The 22,818-nt window shown below is 41.3% G+C and overlaps 1 long non-coding RNA gene across 1 annotated transcript in view; it reads left to right on the top strand.

Annotated features, from left to right (window-relative positions):
* The first annotated feature begins 434 nt into the window (after positions 1-434).
* The window catches only part of LOC114015888 (uncharacterized), a 43,690-nt gene continuing 21,306 nt past the window's right edge, over positions 435-22,818 (top strand). The window contains exons 1-5 of the long non-coding RNA XR_008732536.1: positions 435-8,978; positions 12,656-12,813; positions 13,602-13,740; positions 13,839-13,945; positions 15,500-15,634. This is a non-coding gene — a long non-coding RNA (uncharacterized LOC114015888). The remainder of the gene's footprint in view (positions 8,979-12,655; positions 12,814-13,601; positions 13,741-13,838; positions 13,946-15,499; positions 15,635-22,818) is intronic.

Here is a 22,818-nt window from a genome sequence, read left to right as displayed (position 1 = left end):
AATTCCAGGATAGGTGACAAAAATAGATTGGTGGCCTCTGGAGCTGCATTGAAAATACCATATCCTGGGGTACCAGAGGGCAGCGTCGCTCTTAAAACAAATCTGCAAGTTTGAGAAGCCCTGTGTGGGATCCCTAGGACTTGTTTTCAACGTGGGGCTTTTTTTAATCCATCTTTCAGCATTTTTTTTTGTTCCTGCTACCCTTCTGGCGCTCCCCACCCTAAAGTACTTTTCCCTTCTTTCTACTGTTGATTTGGCTATTTAGAAAATACAAAGGTAAAAGGAATTTTGTGTGCATGTGTGTCCCCGAACAGTCCCTTTTTCTTTAGTATTCTAATGATATTTGCAAGAAATGAATTGGTATGGCAAAATGGGTGTGGGGGAAGGCTTTTTATATATTAAAAACAAACAAACAAACAAAAAACCAAAAAAACCCACAACCAAACAAAAAACCTCCCAAGCTTAAAGTGTTGGAATCGTGATTTTTCCTCCCCTTTTTTTCCTTTATTTTCTTTTTAAACAGCAAAGAAAATATCCTTTTGGGTGATCTGATCTTTTCTCTTCCCTTTTAGATGTGTATTTTTAGCATTTTGAACACATGTAATGTCCTCAGATATTGCTTACTAAAGCACTTTGAAAATAACTATAGAGGGTGGATGGGATGACTCAGGGGACTGGTAATTGAATACGGAGCCTTTTCACCTCGAAGTCACTAGTTTGAATCCAGCCCAAGTTGCTAGCGACCCAGTGGTTACCCTCAGATAGCTGTTTAGTGGCCTGTCTGAAGTGAGTTGGTGGTCTCAGTCCAGCTTTTCACAAACAGCTGTCCACATCACAGAAACCACCGTCACAGTTAGTACTAATTAGCAGCCTTGTTGGCAGTATCGGTAGGTGAGGCGAAGGACTGAATTAGCCATCAAGCTGTCTTCTGCTGTTAGAGGTGGTCTGTCCGAAGCAGAGCCAAGGCACCCTGCTCTTGGAGCCTTGCAGCAGCTGGGATTTGACGCTGCCTGGATTGTGTGTGCATGTGGATTTTCTCCCTCTGGGGAGACTGCAACTTTTCCTGCTCCCACAATATCAAGCTGTGAGCCATGTCCCCATTTTGGTTTGGTTTTGCTTTGTCCTCTGCAGTTGATTTCTGGGTTCAGGGGCATCTCTGTACCTGGACTTCCCCACGCACCCATTATCAGTCGGATTAATCCCCTAACATCTCTGCTAAATCTACCACAAATAAGATTCTTCACATTTCAGTCCATTTCTTTCACAACGGCAATTGCACCAGTGGTAGCTTGTCAGTTCCAAAAGTCTCCACAGTATCCCCATGATTTTGCAGTCCTCTTTCTGAAGTGTTTTTATATTTTATCTCTGCAAGAAGTTTTGTTCTTTTCTGAAGCTAAACCAAAATGTACTCATTTTGAAAGTGTGAGGATAAAATAGATAATTCTGACCTTTTTTTTTTTTTTTTCAGCTATAAGGTATTTTAAAAGAACCTTGGCAATAAATATATTGTATTTTGCGAGTTTTGGAGTATAAACCTTGTGTGTATTCTGAATGGTGCATTAATGCGTTCCAGAGCCCACAGAGGATCCCTCTGCTGGTAGTAAGATTTTGGGTCAATGCATATGTTTTTCTGTGGCAATCCATCTGCAAGACCATGACATTTTTTCACATGTAAAAACAGTTGAAGTAAACATGGTTTACACCATTTTAAACTGTAGGCAATTCAAGTACAAAATTAAAAAAAAAAAACAAACAAATGCAAAAGCCAAAATGGAAGGTTACAATAGTGACCTTGTAAGTTTTTGTTCTCTAACCGGAGAAATAACTAGAGCACAAATAGAAACAACATGGATTTTTAAGCTTTTGATTCCTGGTATTGGTAAAAGGGTAAGGAAGAATCTGCATAACAGGAGATTGATATATTGCCTTTTGAGGAGGACGACAAGGTTGCAGCTTTTGGAATCTGTGGTTTAGGTTACGGGTAGCATCATGGTGCACACTTTGAAGTAACTAGTTAGGCTGACTACTATTTCATCATTTCTCGTCATGCACTGATAGTTGATTAGGTCAGACTTTGCTGGGACAGAATGTATTTTGTGTGTCTCTGGAATATGGTTCTTTTTAGCCAGCAGGAGGGTACGAGGAGGCAGGTGGCAGAGCAGTACGCTAACTGGGAACAGCACAACTGGAGGCAAAGGGAAGCCTAGCTCAGGGTTTTCTCTTCTGTTTTAGGCAAGCTCAGGAAATTAGCTCTTTTGAGCTGATTGGAAAGGTCTACAAGGAGAATCCCAGACTGGTTATCTTGAGCAGTCCAGAAAAAAGCGGCAAAAGTGGTTGTTGTTTGCAAGTTGGAACCAGTGAATGAAGCCAAGAAGGTGTTTGGCGTGCCCTGCCTCAGTTGTGGAAACAGATGTATAACCAGTCAGGAGCTGGCAGTGGTAGAACATTCCCTTTTTAAAGCTCAGGCAGGAAGGAGGGCTGCACACAACGCTGCCCTGAAAACGTGTCTTTGAGTCAGTCAAAGTAGAAGTACTGGAAGTCTGGAGGAGATGAAGTCTTCTAAATAACGATGGTTTTATGGGGGAGGTCATGCTCTCCTCTCAGGAAGGAAGGAGATGGAAAGAACTGAAGTGGAAACAGTTAGCAAGGTCAGTGTGCCTTGTTGTCGCAAGAGTGGCAGGAAGGCCCCCAGACAAACCGAAGCCCCAGGAGTGAGGCAGTCGCTGTTTCTTCCTGCTCACGTCCAGCTCTTGTTCCAGCTCTTGTTCAAGGCGTTTCCAAATACGGGTCAGGAGCCGAGCACTGCAACCGCAAGATGACAGTGCAATGCCGTTAAAACCAAGACTCCTTTTTCCTTCTGCTTAAAATAATCTATGTCCAGCCATGAACCAGAGCGCCTACGTAACCTGCCGTGCTCTGAAATAGACTGACAGAAACATATACAAATCCTCCTGAAAAAATAAATGATGAAAAAAGCTTTAGCCGGCAGTTCCAGAGGAAGAATGATTAGCAAGTTGCACTGTTGAGTTAACGTGATTTTAATCGTGCTGCTTGTTGATCTCAAGGGGGAAAATGCCACAATGTGTCTCTTGTGTGAACACGAGGCACACAGAAATCACCCAGCAGAAGGCATTTTTGCATAATGGTACCAGTAAAAACAAAAAAGGAAAAGGGAACATGGAGCAGAATTTCCTGGCTAATACGAGTTAGCCTGAGATCAGTGGAGCTTTACTAATCTACCCCAGCAAAAGGCCTACCTTGTCACGCACACCCTCAAAGCCCCCTTCCCTTTAGCTTGCCAGTGTTACAGCAGCAGTGTGCCATGGAGATGCCTCATGGAAGGAAAAAGCAAACCAACGTGTGATAGTGAGGAAAAGAAGGAAAGAACAATTTTAGTGTATAAGGTTAAGGAAGTGCTGTCAGGGCGGGATCAGCTTTGAGTTTGCCGGTACATGGGCCCACTTCCACTTTGTATGAACTTTTAAATATTTGGTAAACCTTTCAGTGATGTTTTGATTTCAAAAGCTGTATGGTACCCTAAATGTCCATAGCCAACAATGAAACCAATAAATTCAGGGGTCAGTCTTTAAAGTTCTGAGCTTCAAACGCTACCACTAGTGCATTATTCATGGATTTGTTTTTTCCCTTTGATATCTCTCTATGGTGTGATCTATATAGCAGAAAATAACCCACATCTGTCTGTTTACACCACCCTGGAAATTACTGTGGGCAACCAAAAAAAGTCAACCACAAATAACTGCTGGGCTACCAGCAAACATAGTATCTGGAGCGCCTCCACCCACCTGCCATTGGGCAGATTTCTAAGTCTTACTTGAAAATGGGAAAAATCATATTGGAGTGAGGGGGAGAAATAGAGGGAGGTCTGGGGGAAAGGCCTAGTTTGAAAAACTAGTGTGAAATTAGCAAAACTAGTATAGGATATATATTTAAAAAACAAAAAATGGAGTAGGTTACATATGGGCCCTGAGATGAGCATTACATCATGACATGGTGTATCTCATTGAATCAGATCATTTGACTCCTTGTGGGGTTTGGGACTGAACCCTTTCGTGCTAAGAGTGGGCAGGTTCTTCTGAACTGCATCTGGAGAAAAGGTGGATGGAAAGTATCCTGTAAACCATTTTGAAAATTCAGGAAAAATTCTCCAATGGGATGCTGGGATAGGCTTTAAATCTTAGTTTTGTCCTAGCCAGCGGGGGCTGTGAGGTCATTCTTGCTCTAACTCTGGGGTCTCTTTACATTATCGTGGGTCTCCAAGAGTTACACTTGCCATTGGTTTGGAAAGCTCAACACATCCAATGATGGATTCCTAACCAAGGCCTTAATTTGCCCAGATTATTTGTTTTTTAATGCATGTTTCTGAACTAAAGCATTTGGGTAGCCTTCTCAAAATCAATGGAAGGAGTTATATACTTAAAAGTGGGCCTCCACCAAGCTGAATCTCATCCTATGACTCTCTGCCTCCTTGAGAAGTATTGAAAATTTTCTGATCTCTTAAGTTGATCCTGCATCGTGCTACTTGATATGCAACGTTCAGTGAGCTCTTCACTCTGCTTTGACTGTTACTTATCTTGCACTAGTATTCAATCAGATGTTGCACTTATACTTCATACATAAGTAAAAAAAATGTCATAGTGCAGATGGTACAGAGATTTAATTGTCTGTAAATAGTTTTTCAATCAGGTGTTGTGTCTATTTTTGAGCCTTTAATTCTTGGTGAGGTGATGTCTCCCTGATGCAGATCATCTTATGTACTGGAGTACACAGCACTCATATTTACTTGTCCCCTTGGAAGTTTGATACTCTTAACAGCTTTTCTTTCCTGCATCTGGATAACAGTTTTTCCCTTCTAGCTGTGTTCGATTTTCTGAGGAATACTACTTCTTTTTTTTTTTAAGTAGCATGTCATAATCATTTTTTATGAGGCGGCATTAACATCTGCTAGGATCTCATAGCTAGGTGGCAATACTCTCCACATCCTGGACCCCTTAAAAAATATAAATTAAGTTTATTGTAAAAGTTTTTTTTTTAATCTAATGGGTGTTTTTAATCTTTCTCTTAAATCAGAAACTTTAAAACTTTTTTCTTAAATCACTTAACTTCCAATTTATTCATGTAATCTGAAAGTCTAACAAAGTTTCGGATTTGGGGTGCCTTTTTGGCTCTTCCTGACTTTTTCTCTCATTCTGTTTATCCTTACAGCCACAATTCTTCCATTCCGTGCAAATTAGAGGTAGTGCTGGGGTCCCTGGCAAGTTCCCAATACAGGTCTCAGATGACTTAAACCCTTCCCATGGGTACATCGACACATTATTGAGCAATTAAATTCTCTTGTGGCAGTCATCTGTGGAATAAGTAAACTCCCTCTATTAGCCACACAATGATAACATGCACCATAAACGCATGCTTGGCCTCCATTGTGTCAACAAGTAGTTACATTCTCCAAGGAAGAAATGCGAATATAATTCTAAAACTACACTAATAAACAGGTTTGGTTTATTACTTGTTTCTACCTTGAATGGCAAGATTAAATTCAATTTAAAAGATTATCATAAAATGAGAAGGCATACAGGTAAGCATGAAGTTATTATTTATTCATAGTAAATATATTATTAATAATTTGGGGTTGGAAGGTGGAAAGGGAGGCCAAAAGAGGAGAGTGATTTACATTTAGATTTTTTTTTCCACTGACGACATAAAAGCTAGTTGTAAAGATAATTTTCTCATCAATAACTTCTGCAAGACTGTGACGTACATTACCAATCACTCGTGGAGCTGCTTGCACAAGCAGAATATTTATGCAACAAGACGTCAAGTAACACGCTCTTGAAAATCAGGAGATTTCTGATTATGCAGTGTAGTGTACAGTTAGTGTTGTAACTAGTGAGTTTGCTGTTTGGGTTCTTTTTGTCCTTTCCTCCTTTTCAAAAACATGTATGTAAATGTTTTGTAAAACTTTGAAAACTTCCAAGGGCAGAGTGTATCTAAAAAGGTGACCTAACTTTCTGAGTGCCCTTTAATCACATACACTAGCTATCATTAACCAGGTAGCCTGTGCTTGAATGCTTTCTTCAGCCTTCATGTGTCTGTGGGTCATTCAGTGATGTCATTGAGACTTATCACCCTCATGGATATGGTATTTTAATTTGCTACACTGTGAAACTCCTTCCAGTGATGCCTGCCTAATGCAAAGCCTGCCTTCCTATACACATTCAAGATGGGACAAGGTCAGCAAGCAAAAAAAAACAAACAAACAAAAAAAAAAAAACACCAAAAAAAAAAACCAACAGAAAGTGTTTTTACAAGGGAGGGAATTGGGAAGGTTTTAAAGCTTCATACTGTCCTCAGATAAATTTAATGGCCACCAGCTGGGTTGGGACCTCAGAAAGTGAGAAGCCAAACTCTTTCCTGCCTGGCTCACCCTGCAGATGGAGGTGGGCAGCACTGGGTGTCCTGCACGCAAGACCAGTCAGGGGTTGCTTCCCATGGATCTTACATTCTGGCTGGAGACAGAGCACAGATCCCCGTGTGCATTTCAAGGTTTTAAAACATTATTCAGTCTGGATGAATTGACTACCCTTTTCTTTGTCATCAGAGAATATTTATGACCATTGAAGCAAGGCTGAGTTCCTGGAGACGGGATAACGCGTGGCTTTATGCTGCCAGACAGAGAGTTCCTTTTGGTGGTCACACCAATGTTTTTTCATACTCCCACGGACACCGCAACTTTTTTGGATAAGGAAGAAGATGATGGAACACAGATGAGGGAAAGAAATGGCCTCAGAGAACTTGGATACGTGGGGGTATTTTTACCCTTTGGGGTTTTTTCTTCCTGAATTTCAATGAGTGACTTATTGGAAACTTGTTTGGGTTTGAAGTGTTTTGTTCTTGTTCCGCACACACAAAACTGTTTTGGGTTGTTTTGTTTGTCTTTGTTTATAATGCAGCTGAGATAGGGTGACTTGATATTTTTAAAATAGAAAACTGATGCCTTCTGAGGGAATGAGGGGAACAGAGGAGGACTTTACTAGCTGAAAACATGGGTCATGCCAAGGACAACTTGTTGCTGTGAAGGATGTGTTGGAGATGGGGCGGGAGCATTGTGTGGAAGCTGGTTATGGAGGGAAGAGTAGTGCTGCTTCTCCTTGAATGCACAATCCACTGAGTATTCTCCAAATGCTGGATCCCAAGGGTTCCTTCACCATGGTGACTTACCTAGTTTTATTTATTAATGTTTTTTCTCTCTTTTAAGGCAAATTCTAGATCAAACTGTTCCAGCCCACAACATTAGCAACTATCAGGCACCGAATGCCAAACAGATACCTTCTGTTTCATTCACTGCTGTCCTGCTGTCTCCTATCACTCCCTAAAAAAACCCAACCAAACAAAAAAACTTATAAAAATAATCCTGTCTTATTGCTGAGGTAACAAAGTTCATGAGATTACAAATCCAGTTTTTTGAATTTCTAAGCAGGAGAAGCCTCACAGAAAATGTTTAGCATCTTGTCCTTTCTCATTGTAATAATTACGAGAGCCTATGAGGAGCTATGAGTTTAGGGGTGTGCTCTTTTGGAGCCTGCTACACATGGGAGGCTGCCCAGTGCACCCAGGGGTAATAGCAAATTGTCAGAAATAAATTGTCAGATGTGCTGTGGAACAGGAGGATAATATGGTAATGACAGAGCGTCTTCCAGGGGTTACCAATCAAATTAACAGCATGAATCTCCACACGAGACCTGTTTGTTTCCATTTTACGTTTGTCAGGAAGATCACAGTCCTGTTTTCCATGTTGTGTAACTAAATTCATAGGTAGCACAAGTAAGGTATTCTATTTTTTCAAAGTGTTCACCTTTGGGATAACTCCATAGTTTGAAATGAATGTTTCCTGGGCATTTCTATATCTGTAATATAAAGAATATGGTGAATGCTATGATAGTGGAAGGCGTAGCTCAAATATTTGCAAATGATCACTGTAAGGTAAGTCTCTTTGATGATAATCCTCTTTTCCTTATCTGCTGTCGTTACCATTCCACAGCTTCCTCACATTTCTATGAAGGCTGATCAAACTGGAGGCAGGGACCAGAAATTATTTGTAGTATTTAAATAAACTCCATTGTTCCGAGGTTTCTGAGTAACAAAATTGCAATGGTGCTGGTGGGGTTCAAATACAGATTCAGATAGGCTTTGCCAGCTCCTGCTGGTGGACAGGGAGAGAAAGAAGATGGCATTGGTTTTGCCTATCTATTTTCAGCTAATTTTGATTTTGTTGTTCAGAAATAATTGAGATTTCACATAGTTTTAGAAGTTTAGCAAAGGTACACTTTGTGCAGATTCACTTCAAACATCAGCAGGCGCTGAGAAAGCGAAGCAATAATGTTGGACAGGGCAGTATTACAGTCATTCTTTCTACCACTTCCTTTTGACCTGATGTAAACAAATGCATGTTTTTATGTTCTTTCCCTTGGAAAATGGAGAACACTGAAGTCAAATGATCAATATGTGGTTTTTCCATGGTTACTTGGGAAACTTCATCCCAAAAGTCTTTTTTAATCACAAGTTGTCTGGCATCCATTGACAGGATCCAGCTTTTCCTTTTTGGTCCACTGTAAATTATGGAATCTGGATAACAGGAACAAATCTGGATGAACTGGTTTATGGAACAATAAATCCAGGTATGTGTCTTCGTGAAAACTAGGGAATTTTTAAAAGAGGAATCATTGCTGGTTTTAAAATGGTGATTAATTTTAAATTTTCTGTGCACTGTAGACTTCCATACAAATATTTTTCATGTTTGTTTCATTTTTTCTCTGAGTTGTTTTAGCAAATTTGTAGAAGCTGGATTTGATGGCTTCCAAACCACCATGGTTTCTTTTCACCTAGCAAGAACCTGAGGTAGTCCACACGTGAACACAAGGTGCAGCGAGCCAGTTTGTGGTGATTGGTGCCAGGACACAATGGTATGCAATTCCTGGATTGTATTTCTGGTGTGAGCTTTGCAGCTGTAGGCAAATCACATCAGAAAGGCTTTTGAAGACACGCGTCATATTTAATTCCCATTGACACGCAGTAACTTGAAGTGGTTAACAGCTGGTTGTATTTTTCTGAATCCCTCCCATAGAGTCTTACAGTTTCCATGTTCTCAGTTATCCCAAATAAAGGTAAACACTTTGGGATTTTCTTTCCTGGAATTTAAATTCTGCAGAAATGTATTTGTAGAAGTGACATTTACTGCATTGGTCCCTCCCAACAGCAGTGGCAGCTCAGAGCTGGCTGGATGAAGCTGCTGGGCACCAGGGTGAGCGTGGACCTCCCAGACCAGAAAGGGGCTTCTGAACCACAAGTACCTTCAAGACACTAATGAACAGAGACAACTCACGTACTACACTTGGCTCAGCAGCTCTGCTGCCGGATTTGCAGGTTTAGCAAATAGATTGTGAAGCAGATTGTGCTCAAGGGGGTGGGAGGAGGTGGGATGTCTGTGGCGGTGTGCTTCTGGGACTGTGAGGGGAGGGCTGTCAGTGCTGTGTGTCTGGGAACGATGGTGGAAGGAGCTCCTGGACCTCCATCCAGGTTTGAGGTGGGGGTAGGGCTTGTGAGACCGAACATGGGTGTTATTGAAGATAAGAGCTGGTGTTTCCTAATGGTTTCAAGAGCTCAGTTAACAGGTTGTGGTGAGGGCAAGCAATATGTACAGGTACAAAATAATAATACAAGTTGGAAGACACAAATGTCTTGTGGTTCAGACAACGGATAGGAATCAGGAGTTCTCGGATCAGGTTCTGACTTTGCCACAGATTTCCTGTGTTCCTTTCAGCCAGCCGCTTAATCTCTGCATCCACCATCTGTGAAACAGCAAGGCTTGGAACAGTTTGTGTCTCTGAAAGCATGTATCTAATTTAGCTGTTATTATGAAAGTTAAATATTAAGGAACTGTTACATTATTGTAGGATAAATGCCACATGTATTTTCACTGTGAACTTTGTTCTTTCACTCTTTACATTGTTTTTCAGGAAAAACGATGTTTTCACTACATAAAAGTAAGCAGAAAGTCATTATACATGCCATGAGAGCTATACTTGTAGATCTGATGTCTGAGACTAAAAGAAGAGATGCACATTAATTGTCACTGGAAAGATTTCAGAGCTGATGGTTCAGTAAAATGAAGCACAGGTCTGGACATTGAAAGTAAACAAATAACATCAGGTCTGTAGAGATCAGTATGCCAAAGCTGTTCGAAAAGTTGCATAGCTTGTGTCTAAATGTAGACACTCCTCATCCACTTGTCAACAGGCATGCTGCCCTGAATTCTTTGTTCAAATTTCCATTAATATTCTGTGTCAGAGAAGGGAAATAACTTAGATAAGATCAATTTTCAAACATGTTTCTTCAGGAAGGAACTAAAGAGCAATCCTGAAAACTACCTTCTGGAATGTAAAAATTCTGATCTTTGGGGAAATAAAGGATCTGCTGTGTGAGATGAAAAATGTCAATGCATTTGGAGGACAAGTGAGTTTGTTTGCCAAACTTGACTTATTTGCAAACTTCAAGTCTGTCTTTTAATGTGTGTAGTCGGTTTGTGAGGAGGTGCTTCCAGATGTGGGAAGCCTGGATAAATGCCAAAGCAATTTACACAATTCACATTACAAAACACGGAACCTTCCTGTGCTGGCTGGCAATTTGTCTGTGCAGGGGAGATGATGACAGACGCTTTTGAAAAGATCAGTATGGGTTTAATTCTATTTTTCAGTATTCATTAATGCTATGGGAAGTGGTAATTGCCTAGTTGAAGACTGGAGTAGTTTATCTACCCAGCAGAGCTGAAGGGACGTCTGTTGTACAATTACATATACCTAAGCTGGCAGGGAAGAAGGCGAATAGTGGCCATACACGTGCCATTCAAAACCAGCATTTTGACCAAGCCAACTCAATCAGTGTCTCTGTTCCAACCGATAAGAAATTTCACAGCATAAAGGCAGCCTCCAAGGGATGTAACCCAAAAGGCACGTCTCTACTCGCCTCCCTCTCCCAGCCCTAACCTAGCAGTGCAAGCTGGTAATAATGACCCGTAGCCTCTTACAGAATTTCAAATATTTTACCTGTGTTGTGTCTACATTGTCACATGCACTGATGTGTCATCCCTGAAGCATTTGTATTGCCATATTAGGTACCCTGTCTCAACTATCTCTGCTTGCTCTATGGAATTTTTTGCTGTGAAATACTCTTTAGAAAAAGGCATCACCTTTTTTTCTCCACTGAGTGTACACTATGGTCCACAGATTGTTTCAGACTGGTCATGAACAACTCCAGAGCAATGCTTTTGGGAGCTTTTGCTCCAAGATCTATCATGTATGTATCTTTCCAAAAACTCCAGAAAGCATGCCCAGAACCATTGAATCCGGGAGGTATTCAGTTGGAAAATCATTCACCTTTAGTGGAAAAAAATCATCCGTATTCTTTGGATGGCCTTTTGTAATGCAGGGACTGTTACAAACCTCAAAACCAGAAAGCTCCTTCAGCTTCTGAAACGGCTGCAGATTTGCACAGTTGTATTCTGGGATGGTTTGGCACAGCTTTAGCAATGCAGAGCCTTGCTCCAAGGCGTCTTTCTATCCCTGCCTTGCCCTGCTTGTCTGCTGGGATAGATATGTTTGGTGATGTCTTGAACCTACCATGAATTACTTGTGTGCTATGCTGCAGTAGAATCTTCCGCGACCTCTGTTACGTTACTTTTGATAATAGAGGTTATATTTTATATCACTGGCATCAAATCATAGCAGATCTGGCTGCTGCTTGTATCATTCTGTGCATACTTTAATCTCTGGTCTAAAATGCTTGGGATTTTTTCTCTTTGTTTCTGTGAAAACGTCAGGAAGAAAACGCTTCAAAAGGAGGCATAGTTTGAAACTAATTAAATTAAAAACTTCAGATGGAGGTCTGCTGCACCTCAGGTCTCCACTTGCAGTTGTGCAGTCAGAGCCTTTTAGCCACCCAGAGCCCTGTAACAGCAGATAGGGCATGGAGGTCCCCCCATGCAGGAATCCCATTGCCAGGAGCAACTTGCTTGGTGCAGTAACCTTCCAAAGAAGTAGCAAAAGCCACTGCTTGGAAGGGCTGACTAGACTTTATGCAGTAGTAGTGTAATACAGTTTGGGAAAACATGTTGTAACGGACCATGTATGATCTGATAGATCCTTTCTACCTGTTTTCTCTGATGTATATGCTGAACCTAAAGTACCGTATGACACTAAATCCACACTATAAGGCAAAAGGCTTCATTTTACGTTATACCCATTCAAAGATCAAACAAATTCTGTGCCTGATAGTGTCTCTGACAGTGGAAGGCAACAGAATATTTTAATTAAAAAGCTAAATCAAGGCACTAATAATACATGTTATCTCACCAAAACCACAGTCGTCTTCCCTGCAGCTACAGGATTTGCCAAAAAAAATAAAAATCCGTAGAATAATGGATTAAAGATGCTTTCCAGCCTGAAAGCTTTAGACAATACGTTACCAAAATATGATTCTCAACAGGAATATCGTGAGGAGCATCATCATTTAGAAACCTAGCCAGCAGGCATCAGATTAATCTTTTTGTTTTCCTTTTTTTTTTTTTTTTTTTTAAACATTGCAGGCTGGCAGTGCTATTCTCCAGATGTACCATTTGGCACATTAAGCAATTCTTTTCTTAGAAGGGGAACCTATGGTTTTGCCATGTAATGCAAAACACCAATGGAATCACTACATAAGCAAAATGCCAGTAATGGTATAGTGGTCCAGCCACAAACATTGGTATGTTAATTTTGTTTTATTTTTCCCAGTGTGTCATCTGTAGTACTGTATTTTGTATCAGGACTATGGCTGAGCTGTTTAGTATCAGATTTTAAAGTGTTTTCAGTGAGAGACTTAAGCTAGGAAACTAATGGGTTGGATGCTTTTTTTTTTAAAAAAAAAAAAAAAAGGGGGGGGGGGGGAGCTGGGGGGAAGCTGTACTTAATATGGATCTAACTATCATTTCAGCCTGATTTTAGAGACCAGGCCAGATTTTCCTCTCAATTATAGCTGTTTAACCTTTCAGCTGCTTGCATGCACTTTTGATAATGGTATGCAAGTACATTGGAAAGCAACTAGTTTACGCTGAGGCTGTGGCTTTAACTTGCCATTGCTTCCTAAAACTATGCCTTCAAATAAAATTCTGATTTTTTTGTAAGTAAGATGATGAAAATAATTATAGTATATTTAGTTTGTATATGGAAAGCAGTTACTGGCCTCTCAATCCTCTGTGCTGTATTGGTTCTCTAATGGATCATCAGATTGTATAGTCATTGCAAATGCAGCTTACTTTCTGAATGTATTCTACACTAGTGACGTTGTATGGAAAGGAAAAAAGCTGCAAAAAGTTATGTTTTCAGTTCCTTTGTTTTTCTGGCAGCAGTAGAAGTGGGGAGAGGTTACATACTGGTGGGGTTTTGTCTATCAATCCCTCTGTTTTTGCATCCAGAAGCAGAACACAAGTTGTTCCTTTTTTTGTTTAACTTTTCTAGATGAGAATGGAATTTAACCTACATTTTCCTCTGTAGACCATGTGGAGGGCCATCCAAGATGAGGGCTTGTTTGTGCTGAGTGCCGTTCATATGTGTTGCAAGGCAACCCTTGCCTAGGCGTGCTTCAGTCTTGAATGAGTAGGAGAAAAAGTTGACGGAAGGAGGACAAACAAAGGTAGGCACCCAAGGATGGTGATTTGCCCAGGACCACGAAGCAGATCAGCAGGAATATGATCTCTTTTTTTTTTCCTTTTTTCCCCCGTAATACTTAAGATTGCTGGAAGCTGAGAAGGAATATCTCAAGGAGGATTGTTTTATTCTTGCTGTGTTTCTCATACACCTACCCATGCTGCTCGATACCATCAGAGGCAGGATATCGGGTAGGCCAGTTGTTTGATCTAACCTGGCATGCTTTTATATAGTAGTTCCCTAAGATGGGATCTGTTTTCTCACCCACCTTATGTCAAGTAATCACGGAGCAAGTTCCCTTTTCCTATCGCCTTTGCCCTGCTGTAATGCTTCTGATGCCGTTAGTCTTGTTTACATGTCTTGTAAGAGAATTGGGCCGTGCTCTCTCACCAGCCAGCCACAAAACATGGCAGATGACAGGCTGAATTCCAAGAAGTGAGTGCATGCCCTGCACTCCTGTGGCGATCCTGCTTCTTGCCACATTAAACCAGTCCTGGGTGCCTGTGAAGGTTCTGAGTTCCCCAGCTGCTTCAGGTAAGGACCTTTGGGCTGGTCTTTAGGACGCACTCTCCAGATGATCATTTAGAGACTCAGGTTGGTAAGAAATGCTTTTTCACCTTGCGCAAATGGTGACAGCATGACTGTGATTTCTTTGTCTTGCAAGTGAAGGACAGCAAATGAGCAAGGACTCCTCGCTTCCCTCTGCTACTGCACACTGACTCTTTATGTGCAGTGCAGAGAATTTCTTCCCATTGATAGCCTTAGCCTTTGTCCTGTCTGAAGAATTTTGACGAATCTCTGCAGTTCACACAGAACATTTTATTTTCAGTTCCCTATATGAGGGGGGGCAGCACTTCCCATGGGACCGTAGCCACAAACAGCAGGACACCTTACCTTCCCCCAGCCTTGGGGCCAAGGGAGAAAAAGGAGACTGGCTACACAAATAACAAATTCTTCCGTGGCAGGGTTGATCCTTGCACTGGGGGAAAGGTTGTCCCCTTGGGGAGAGAGCTGCAACATTCTGCCCAGCCTGACTCCTGGCTTGGGTTCCCTAGTATGTTTCTGTTTGTTATAACAAATATCCTGTAATTCAAGCTCTCTGTAGGTGGGGTCAGACTCTGCTTTGCAGAGTTTCGGTAGATAGCAGGTATCTTTCTATTTAATATGACAGGTGTTTAGGTTGTAACTGGCTCCTGCCATTCACCGTAAATCTCACCTTTCCTCCTCCCAGGTTAAATATGTCCGTTCTGGCTCTTGCCTGTCCACGCAGCCTGAAAATGACGGCTCCTGACTACCCACACAGAAAAAGCAGTGGGAGATCAACAGTGAAACAGAGCGGGTTTTGTCCAAGTTTCTGCTTAGATTAGGTTGTGTGTCCTTTCCGGTTTGATTAACTACATAATTAATAATGGCCAGGTGTGGCAGGGTAGGCACTTTATTCTGGCTCTTTTTTCCTGTCCCATGAATGCTGGGAAAGAATGCAAGGAAGGCAGTACTTGGTTGTGAGAACGCTTTCCCTCTCCTGTTGGTTCCATTCCTAAAATCTCTCACGTTTTCAACCCTCAGGAAGAGGAACAAGCAAAATTCCATTGTTTCTCTTCAGGCCTGTGAAGGCTAAAGGCCAGAGGATTTCAGAAAGGAAGCTAATCCTCACTCCTGGTCAGCTGCAGGAATGAAAAGGACAATGCTAATGCTGTGCCCTGGTTTTGCTTTTTCTATTTCCTTTTTTTCTTTTCTCTTTGAAGCAAACGACCCAGGGCAAAACAGGGTTGTGAAGGTTTACAACTGCTTTTGGAGTTGAAGTGGAGAGAGTCACCACCGTGTTGCCGTGAGCTCTGCCACACTGATAGAGCATGGGGCAAATGGGATACGTGCTCAAGGTAAATGACTTTCTAAAAAGCTACTAGGTAAATGTTTCAGTTCATATGCAGGCTCTTCACACTCCCATTAATGTTGCAGGAAGTGATCCCCTCCCAAATGTAGAGTGCCTGTGGTGGGGGGATTAAGGTAGGTTGAGATATTACTATGGGTCTGTTTCTTCTTTGAAGCAAATATATTAAATAAAGTTAAAATTTGAATTGGCATGTGAATGTAACTCAAACCACTGGTGCTACTTTACTCACCAGAATGCTATGAGCAAGAGTGTGTTCATGAAAGAAATGTTGATTAGGCAATCAACCTGTGTAAGACTTTTCCCTGTGGCACACCATCTACTCTTCATATTTGCTGTATTTTCATAAGACTTAGGTAACTGAACTTGCATACTCTCCATTCCAAAATCCATTCCATCTTTTAAATACTTTTCAGTCAGAGGTGGCTTTTCATGCCTGGCTGTCATCCAAATTGCATGCTGAAGGCATTTTTGAGGAAACTTGAAGTTTTAGAGTGTTAATAAAGTGCTGTTGCCTGCTAAAATAAAACCAGAGTGGTTCAACATTAGTGCTAAAGAGTATGTAAACAGTAGAGGCTGAAATGTTTTAAAATTACTTTTATTTGTTTGGACATCACCTTGTGCTCAAGGTATGTTGGTTGATATTTCATGAGCTATTTTAGTAAAGACTATTAAAAATTATTCATTGCCATATGCTGAATATGTCAAGCTTCTCTTCTGCTGCTATTTGTATGTTAGAGGATTCTTCTATAGTCATACAAAATCATGTATTATGTTATTTTCCTTCAAAATCTTCCTTGAGCCTGCACTGCAAGAATGCCTAAAAAGAAAGTTTTGTCTACAGCTTGGTAGGTAGTACTACCTGAAGATACTTTCACAAGGCTGTTCTCTTCCTTTGTCCTTCTGCATCTTTTGTCCTTTACCTGTCTGCCTGAATCAAAATCTTCTCTCTTAACCTCTTTATTTGGAAATTCTCTGAGGCAAGAACTAAATTTATTTTCTAGGTGCATGCAGCACCTAGATCTTTGTCCATAATTAATGCTTACTCTATACATCCTACAGCATATGGTACTTCCTAAAAAGAACAAGTCCTTTCCTTAAGAGGAGTTAGGTTAGTCTTTTATAAGGTTAGTCTTTTAGGTTAGTAATTTATTTTCTGTTATAGCTTTGGCACCAAAGCAGTAGTCTCTTTATATGAGGTTTCACCTGGAAGAAGAGACGGCAAGCTGATTGACAGGACAGGGCTTTCCCCTTTACCGCTGCCCCACACTCTCCCACATGCTTTTGTCCAAAAAACCTTGGGGCTCTGGGTACAGTGTGCAAAATGAGGCCGTCGGTGCTTTGTCCTCCTGAGTTCACTGGGATTATGGTAGGCCATTTCATGGAGACTAGTACAGATCAAGAGGAAAATGATTCTGGGGCTGATGCCTGACCCACTCCAGTGGGTACATTTTAATTATCATTGCGTTCATAAACATTTCGGGTTTACATGATTCACTGACAAGTATTGTGCTAGTATGTTGTTGCTTTCCAGGAAACATGAGGAAGAACAACAAGAAGACTGGGAGAAGTGGTTGGACTCAATGTAAAGGGTCTTTTCCGACATTTCTATGCATGAAAACTTTAAAGGCTTTTCATGTATTAGCAAGGAAACTGGATTCCAATAACATCAAGACAACGCTTACCGCTTTGAAAAGATGCCTTGAAGAGCATGTAAAATTAAATTTTACATCAGTTTTAATATTCTTTCATACTACCAGCCTCCACTTTAATATCAAAAACAACTATTGAGTGAGGTTGGATTTGATGTAAAGAATAGCATTATGTCATCAGAAAGGAAGGTGCTGCTTAACCACTAAAATATTTTAAAAATATTTTTCTGAGTGGATTTATTACTAATTATACTATATAAATTTAAGAGTGGAAATTTGGTTTCTCCATCACCGTAACTTGCATGTCTAATATTTTGCAGTGAGCTTTGGAGTGCAGCCGAAGTGCAACTCTCCCTGGAAAATTGTTGTTAATATAATCCCATTTTCTAGTTAAACTTTTCAAATGAAATGTACTTAGCAAGAAAAAAAGGACTACTTTGTTTGGAGTACTCTATAGGCAGAAGATTGCCTGACGACTTCCTTATTGAATGTACCTTATCTTGCTGTGTATCCAGTAACAGAACGAGTTGGAGTGCAGAGTACCTCAAGCTCTGTTTGATTTTCTTCTTTCCCTCCCCCGCCCCCCCCGCCCCCCCCCCCCCCCCATCTCCAGCTACATGGATTAGAGCTATTAAGATGTTGGTCTAAGTCACAAGAGTTTTGGAGACCGGAAAGACTCGATTTCAGTAGTTAAGTTTAAAGTTATCTAAAGGTAAATATCTCTTATCTAGACAGTGTGTAAATTGTGTATTCATCTGATTTCCTTTCCTTACTAGATATCGTTTTCCCTTGGTGAGTGGTTCATTTAGCTTCCTAAGCAGAACTAGACAAACTCCCAAATCACTTCATGCTTTCAGTGAGCTGTGTCACCTTTCTCTTTTTTTATTTTCTTTAATCATTCTTTTCATGCTTCCAGAATGATTGAGTTGCAGTATTGCGAAAGTTTTTACTATCATCTTCTGCACGCTTGTCTCAGACTCATACCTTAAAATCAGTGTGTTTGATATTCATCTACCATCTCTCTAATAATGCATGCATTGGGATTTATGATTTCTAACGTGACTGCAAACATTACTTTTCTAATGATACCTCGTGTTGGATTAAAGGATGCAAACACTGGCATTGTGTTTATGTTATGTACCCTTACCAGTCTGGAGAGCCGTAACCTACTGCTATGAATTCTTATTCAGGCTTCCCAAAGGTAATACCTTGCCCAAATCCTTGATTGAAGGACTATTGTATATTGCTAAATAGTTTGTGTAGAGCCCAAAGCTGACTATATTCCAACTCTAGTCCAAGTTTTCAAAAAGGATGTGTGTGATGGATACTAGTTGTGTGGGCATTTTCACAGTACTGTGTGTGCTTACACATGTGTATTTGTTCTAATAGCAAGTAATTATCAGTAATATCAATAAGTATCAGTAATATATTAGTTAACCCAATGATTTCCAGAGGACATTTCTACTTTGAAAAGTTGTACTGAAAAAATTTCACCTTTCCTCCATACCATTATCACTTCATAACATACCATTATTGCTCCATTACACACCATTATCAGCAAATACCTGATAATATATCCCTATAAGCTTGCTGTTGTGAAAGAAAATAGTATTTACTACTTTTATTGCTGTAAGCATTGCTGAAGTGTGCAGCTGTCTCCGTTTTGGAATATGACTTGGCATTGTTAACTATTTTGTTACTGTGGATGTAAATCCTGCCTTTAATTTACCTCCGTTCTACCTTATTGGAAACACGGAGTTGTCCACATTGAGTTGCAGGCAGAATCTGGCTCCAGGAATCTGTTACTAGTGGTGCTACTAGCTTGACTTCAGTCAGCGTCCAGGCTAACTTTTCTCAGCTTAGCCACCATAAAAGTGCTGTGCTGCTCAATAAATTGGTGAGGAAGGATTGATGCACTGATGTTTCTAGGTTGGCTGTATACTTCATGGTCATACAATTAAAATTGCTTTAAAAAAGAAAATTTTCCCAGCAGCACTAACTGGATCTTCTTGTAGTCTTTACCCATTCTCTACATGTGCAAAGTTTTGGGTTCTGCATTGACTAGGGTAAGGGACATAGAAAGTACCACATGGAGACACTTGTTTCCATCACAATTCTTGACGCCCTTTCAGAACTGTAAAATTGAAAGGCTGTAAAATTAAAATGCCCTTTTGAAATCCCAGGTGAGGGATAGAGGTAGGAGGTGGCGGTTCAGTACTACCCACATACATCTCAAATCATTTAAAAGCAACAGGAATTTTGAAGGTATGTAGGAGCAAAGAATGTAGGCACAGTCTCAAAATCACATGAAGCTATTGCTGCTTTAAAGATCTGTCTTAAAACTCTGACTGTGCTGATGCATTAATTTACCAGCTGATGGATTTTGAAAAGCCTCGTTTCCAATGTCAGTCATATGGGAAAAAATGGGGTCAATGTTCCAGTTCTGTGGCCTTTTGTACTATTTTTTTCTACATGATGTAAGGGATGGTCTCCACTGCTGCGTGGCCTTCCTGAATAGAAATATTGATACATTTCCAGTCAGGCTGAGACAGTGATTCACTTTCTGGTGGCATTTCTGCAGTCTCCCCTGCCAAAGTTGTGCAGCTGCTTTGTATTTCATCTCGGGAGTAGCATTTCCTTGAAACCAGTCATCAGGAATCCAGTGTGTAACTTGGAGGGGGGGAGGGTATCCTCAATTTCATTAAAATCATATCCAGGACTTTAGTGGAGGAAAAGGCTTGAAGAAAGGGAAGAAACCAGTGTGCTGTTAATGAAAACATTAGGTTCCTTGCAGAACACCACTTCCCTTGCAAGGCAAACACCAAAAAAAGGAAGAAGTGATTCTTGGGTTTCTGATTTCTGTGGCCCTTTGAGCGGATTTGCAGCCGTGAGAAAGGTGCCAATATCTTTGTATTGTTTGGCAGGGAAGAGATTACCTTGTAACTCATCTTGTCTGGCTATGGCCTGGCACTGGATCATGACCAGGTCGATGGCAGCCTGACAGTTTTAAAAGAATATGTTGGCATTTTATGAAAAGGGAAGTTATTACACTTGAAAGGAAGTAAAAACAAAAACAGAAAACCTACGCTTGTCAGTTTTATGGCAGAGAGGCAGTAAAAATTCTGGCACGTTACTTCAGCCAATCCCTGCAACAAATTAGTGAACTAAATTGATTACAAAATCAAAGATGAATTTACGTAAGCATTTGTGTTTTAGTTACTCTGCTCCTACAGTGTGTCAGACACTCAAAAGAGTCAACCCTGTGCCCCTTACAGTTAAAATTAGTTTACAGCCTAAATTTAGATGTGTGACAGCAAGAAGGGAGCATGGAAAGAAAAGAAGAGCATGGGAAGGGATGGGACCTCCTGGGTCACTGGCTCCAGTCTTTCCCAGTCTCAGGAAACCACATTGTGTTACCCTCTTTCAGACTGTATTATGGTCTTCTGACATACCATTAGATGATACAAAAGATGGGGGTTTAAATTTACAGATTTGTCCCAGTTCAGTATAGTTTTCATCTGTCTCTGTTAGCTGTGGGATTGGAGCCTCGTAAGACTTATCACAAGTTTCTCCTGGTGTCTGTGTTTTACGATAAGGAGATGTGCCAGGAAGCCAGGGATGGTGGCAGGCAAAGGCAGTAACATTAGCAAGCAGAGCATGAAGAATGAGGAGGATTCAGGGTAGCTCTTCCAGTAGCCAGGAGGAGCATGAGGTCAGAAACTAAGGTTCCCAAACGTTATTTCTCTTTCTGTTCCCAAGCTTCTGTCGGAAGAGTGAAAGCAGTTCGCTGCCCTGAGTATGCCTACCCTGCAGTGCAGCCCAGGGTGAGCCAAGGAGGCTTGGGTGCTGGGAACAGGGTGAACGAGTGCCTGGGGAGCCCCATGCTGCACCAGCTGGGTGGCTTTCCATTCCCACGCTAGCTTGAGTATCCCTGTGTTGTGTGCTACGCTGCCCTTGGAAACCCTTTCTCACACCATCCTTCAAAACCCTTCTGCGAGTATCTTTACCTTCATGCTCGTGTGGGAGCTCAGGGTATGAATAAGGCATACAAAGAAGGGTTCCTTGGTGAGCGCCACGGCCTCAAAAGCGGTTGTGAATTATTTTGCTTTGTCAGTCAGAACTGTAAACTGCAACCGTATGGCTTTAGCTCCGGAGCGGGCTGTGTGGAGTTTCTAGCATTATAGTGTGTTTTTACTCAGGCGACATAGCCAAAGCAAACGATGAAACCAGACTTCTTCTTGTGGTCAGAAAGAAACAAACAATTTGTTTTGATTGAAGGCTCGGTGCTGTGGAGAGGCCTAGCAGCTGCATAGGAAGCGCAATGATATGGGCTGGTGGTTGCAAATGCAAGTTACATCCGTCGCAACCGGAGCTACGGCGCGATGCGTGGCCAGAGTGCTGAGAGAGGGCTGGCGGGCGAGAGAGAGATCTGTCACTTCTGGCAAGAGGGAGGACTTGGCCGCAATGATCTGCTTTTCTTAATGTCGATCAAGATTTTTGAATATTGAATGTAATTGCCTGAGTAGATGCGTATAATCTCCAGCCTGGTGGTTATTTTCTACAAGAGTTATGCCTCCTGCTTTGGGAAGGAGCAGCCCAATGGTGAGTTCATTGGGTCAGTAACACATGGTGTAACCTTCTTGTGGCCAGAGAATCGCTATTGCTTATGGCTCCATCCCTACAGGGCCTGCCTCCTCTGGATGATGGAGCCTTGCACTGTCTGAGGCTGGCAGCTTTTTATCCTTCTGCATGACAGGACTTTCTCTGTGCCTGAAGCTGCAGCTCAAAGCAGTTGTTGCCCCATCACAGTTATTCTGCCCAAACGGCACTGGTGTGTCTCGTTCAGATAAAACTGTGGCAGCTGTAACATACTTTTACATTTAAGAATAATTTTAGTTCAATTTAGAAGATTTACATAAGGCTGAGGTCATAGTGAAGGGGTAAACTTCAGCCTGCATGCATCAATCTGTTGTGTTAGCCCACTGGAGTTTTAGATGAGAGTTAACAGTATCTGGGCATAAAATTTTTATGGACATTTTCACAGATTTTGCAGTTTCCCAGCGTCAGATGTGAAAGCCATTCCTTAAATTGAAAGATGGACTATTCTAAAAGCAGTAGTTGTGACTACTACACCCCCAGAGTAATGCAACAGAAGGACATGGTGCAGTCATTCACAAACTGAATGTTGCTTTTCCCAATGTCAGGAGTCAATTGCATTGCATTTCACAGAAGATAATATGTTTGGGTTTTTCTACAAGGGGCAATAAAAAGCAGTGTTGTGGGGGATGGAGATTCCAGAGAGGTAACACAAAGCTTCTGTGAACCTCAGCGTAGCTTCACTGTTTCCAGCCTGTCCATTTATATTGCCTTCTCTGAACACACAGCCATTGATACTAGTTGTGGCAGTGTGTTGCATTTTTGCTGGTAGACCTGCCCAAAAGAAGAAAAGTGGCTACAAAACATGAAGGGAGGAACAGATTTCAGTTGCTTTCTGCTCTCCTGTAATATGCTATTGGACCCA

Source organism: Falco cherrug, chromosome 5 (genome assembly GCF_023634085.1).
Source record: "Falco cherrug isolate bFalChe1 chromosome 5, bFalChe1.pri, whole genome shotgun sequence".
Lineage (NCBI taxonomy): Eukaryota > Metazoa > Chordata > Aves > Falconiformes > Falconidae > Falco > Falco cherrug.
This window is presented reverse-complemented; position numbering and strand designations above follow the sequence as displayed.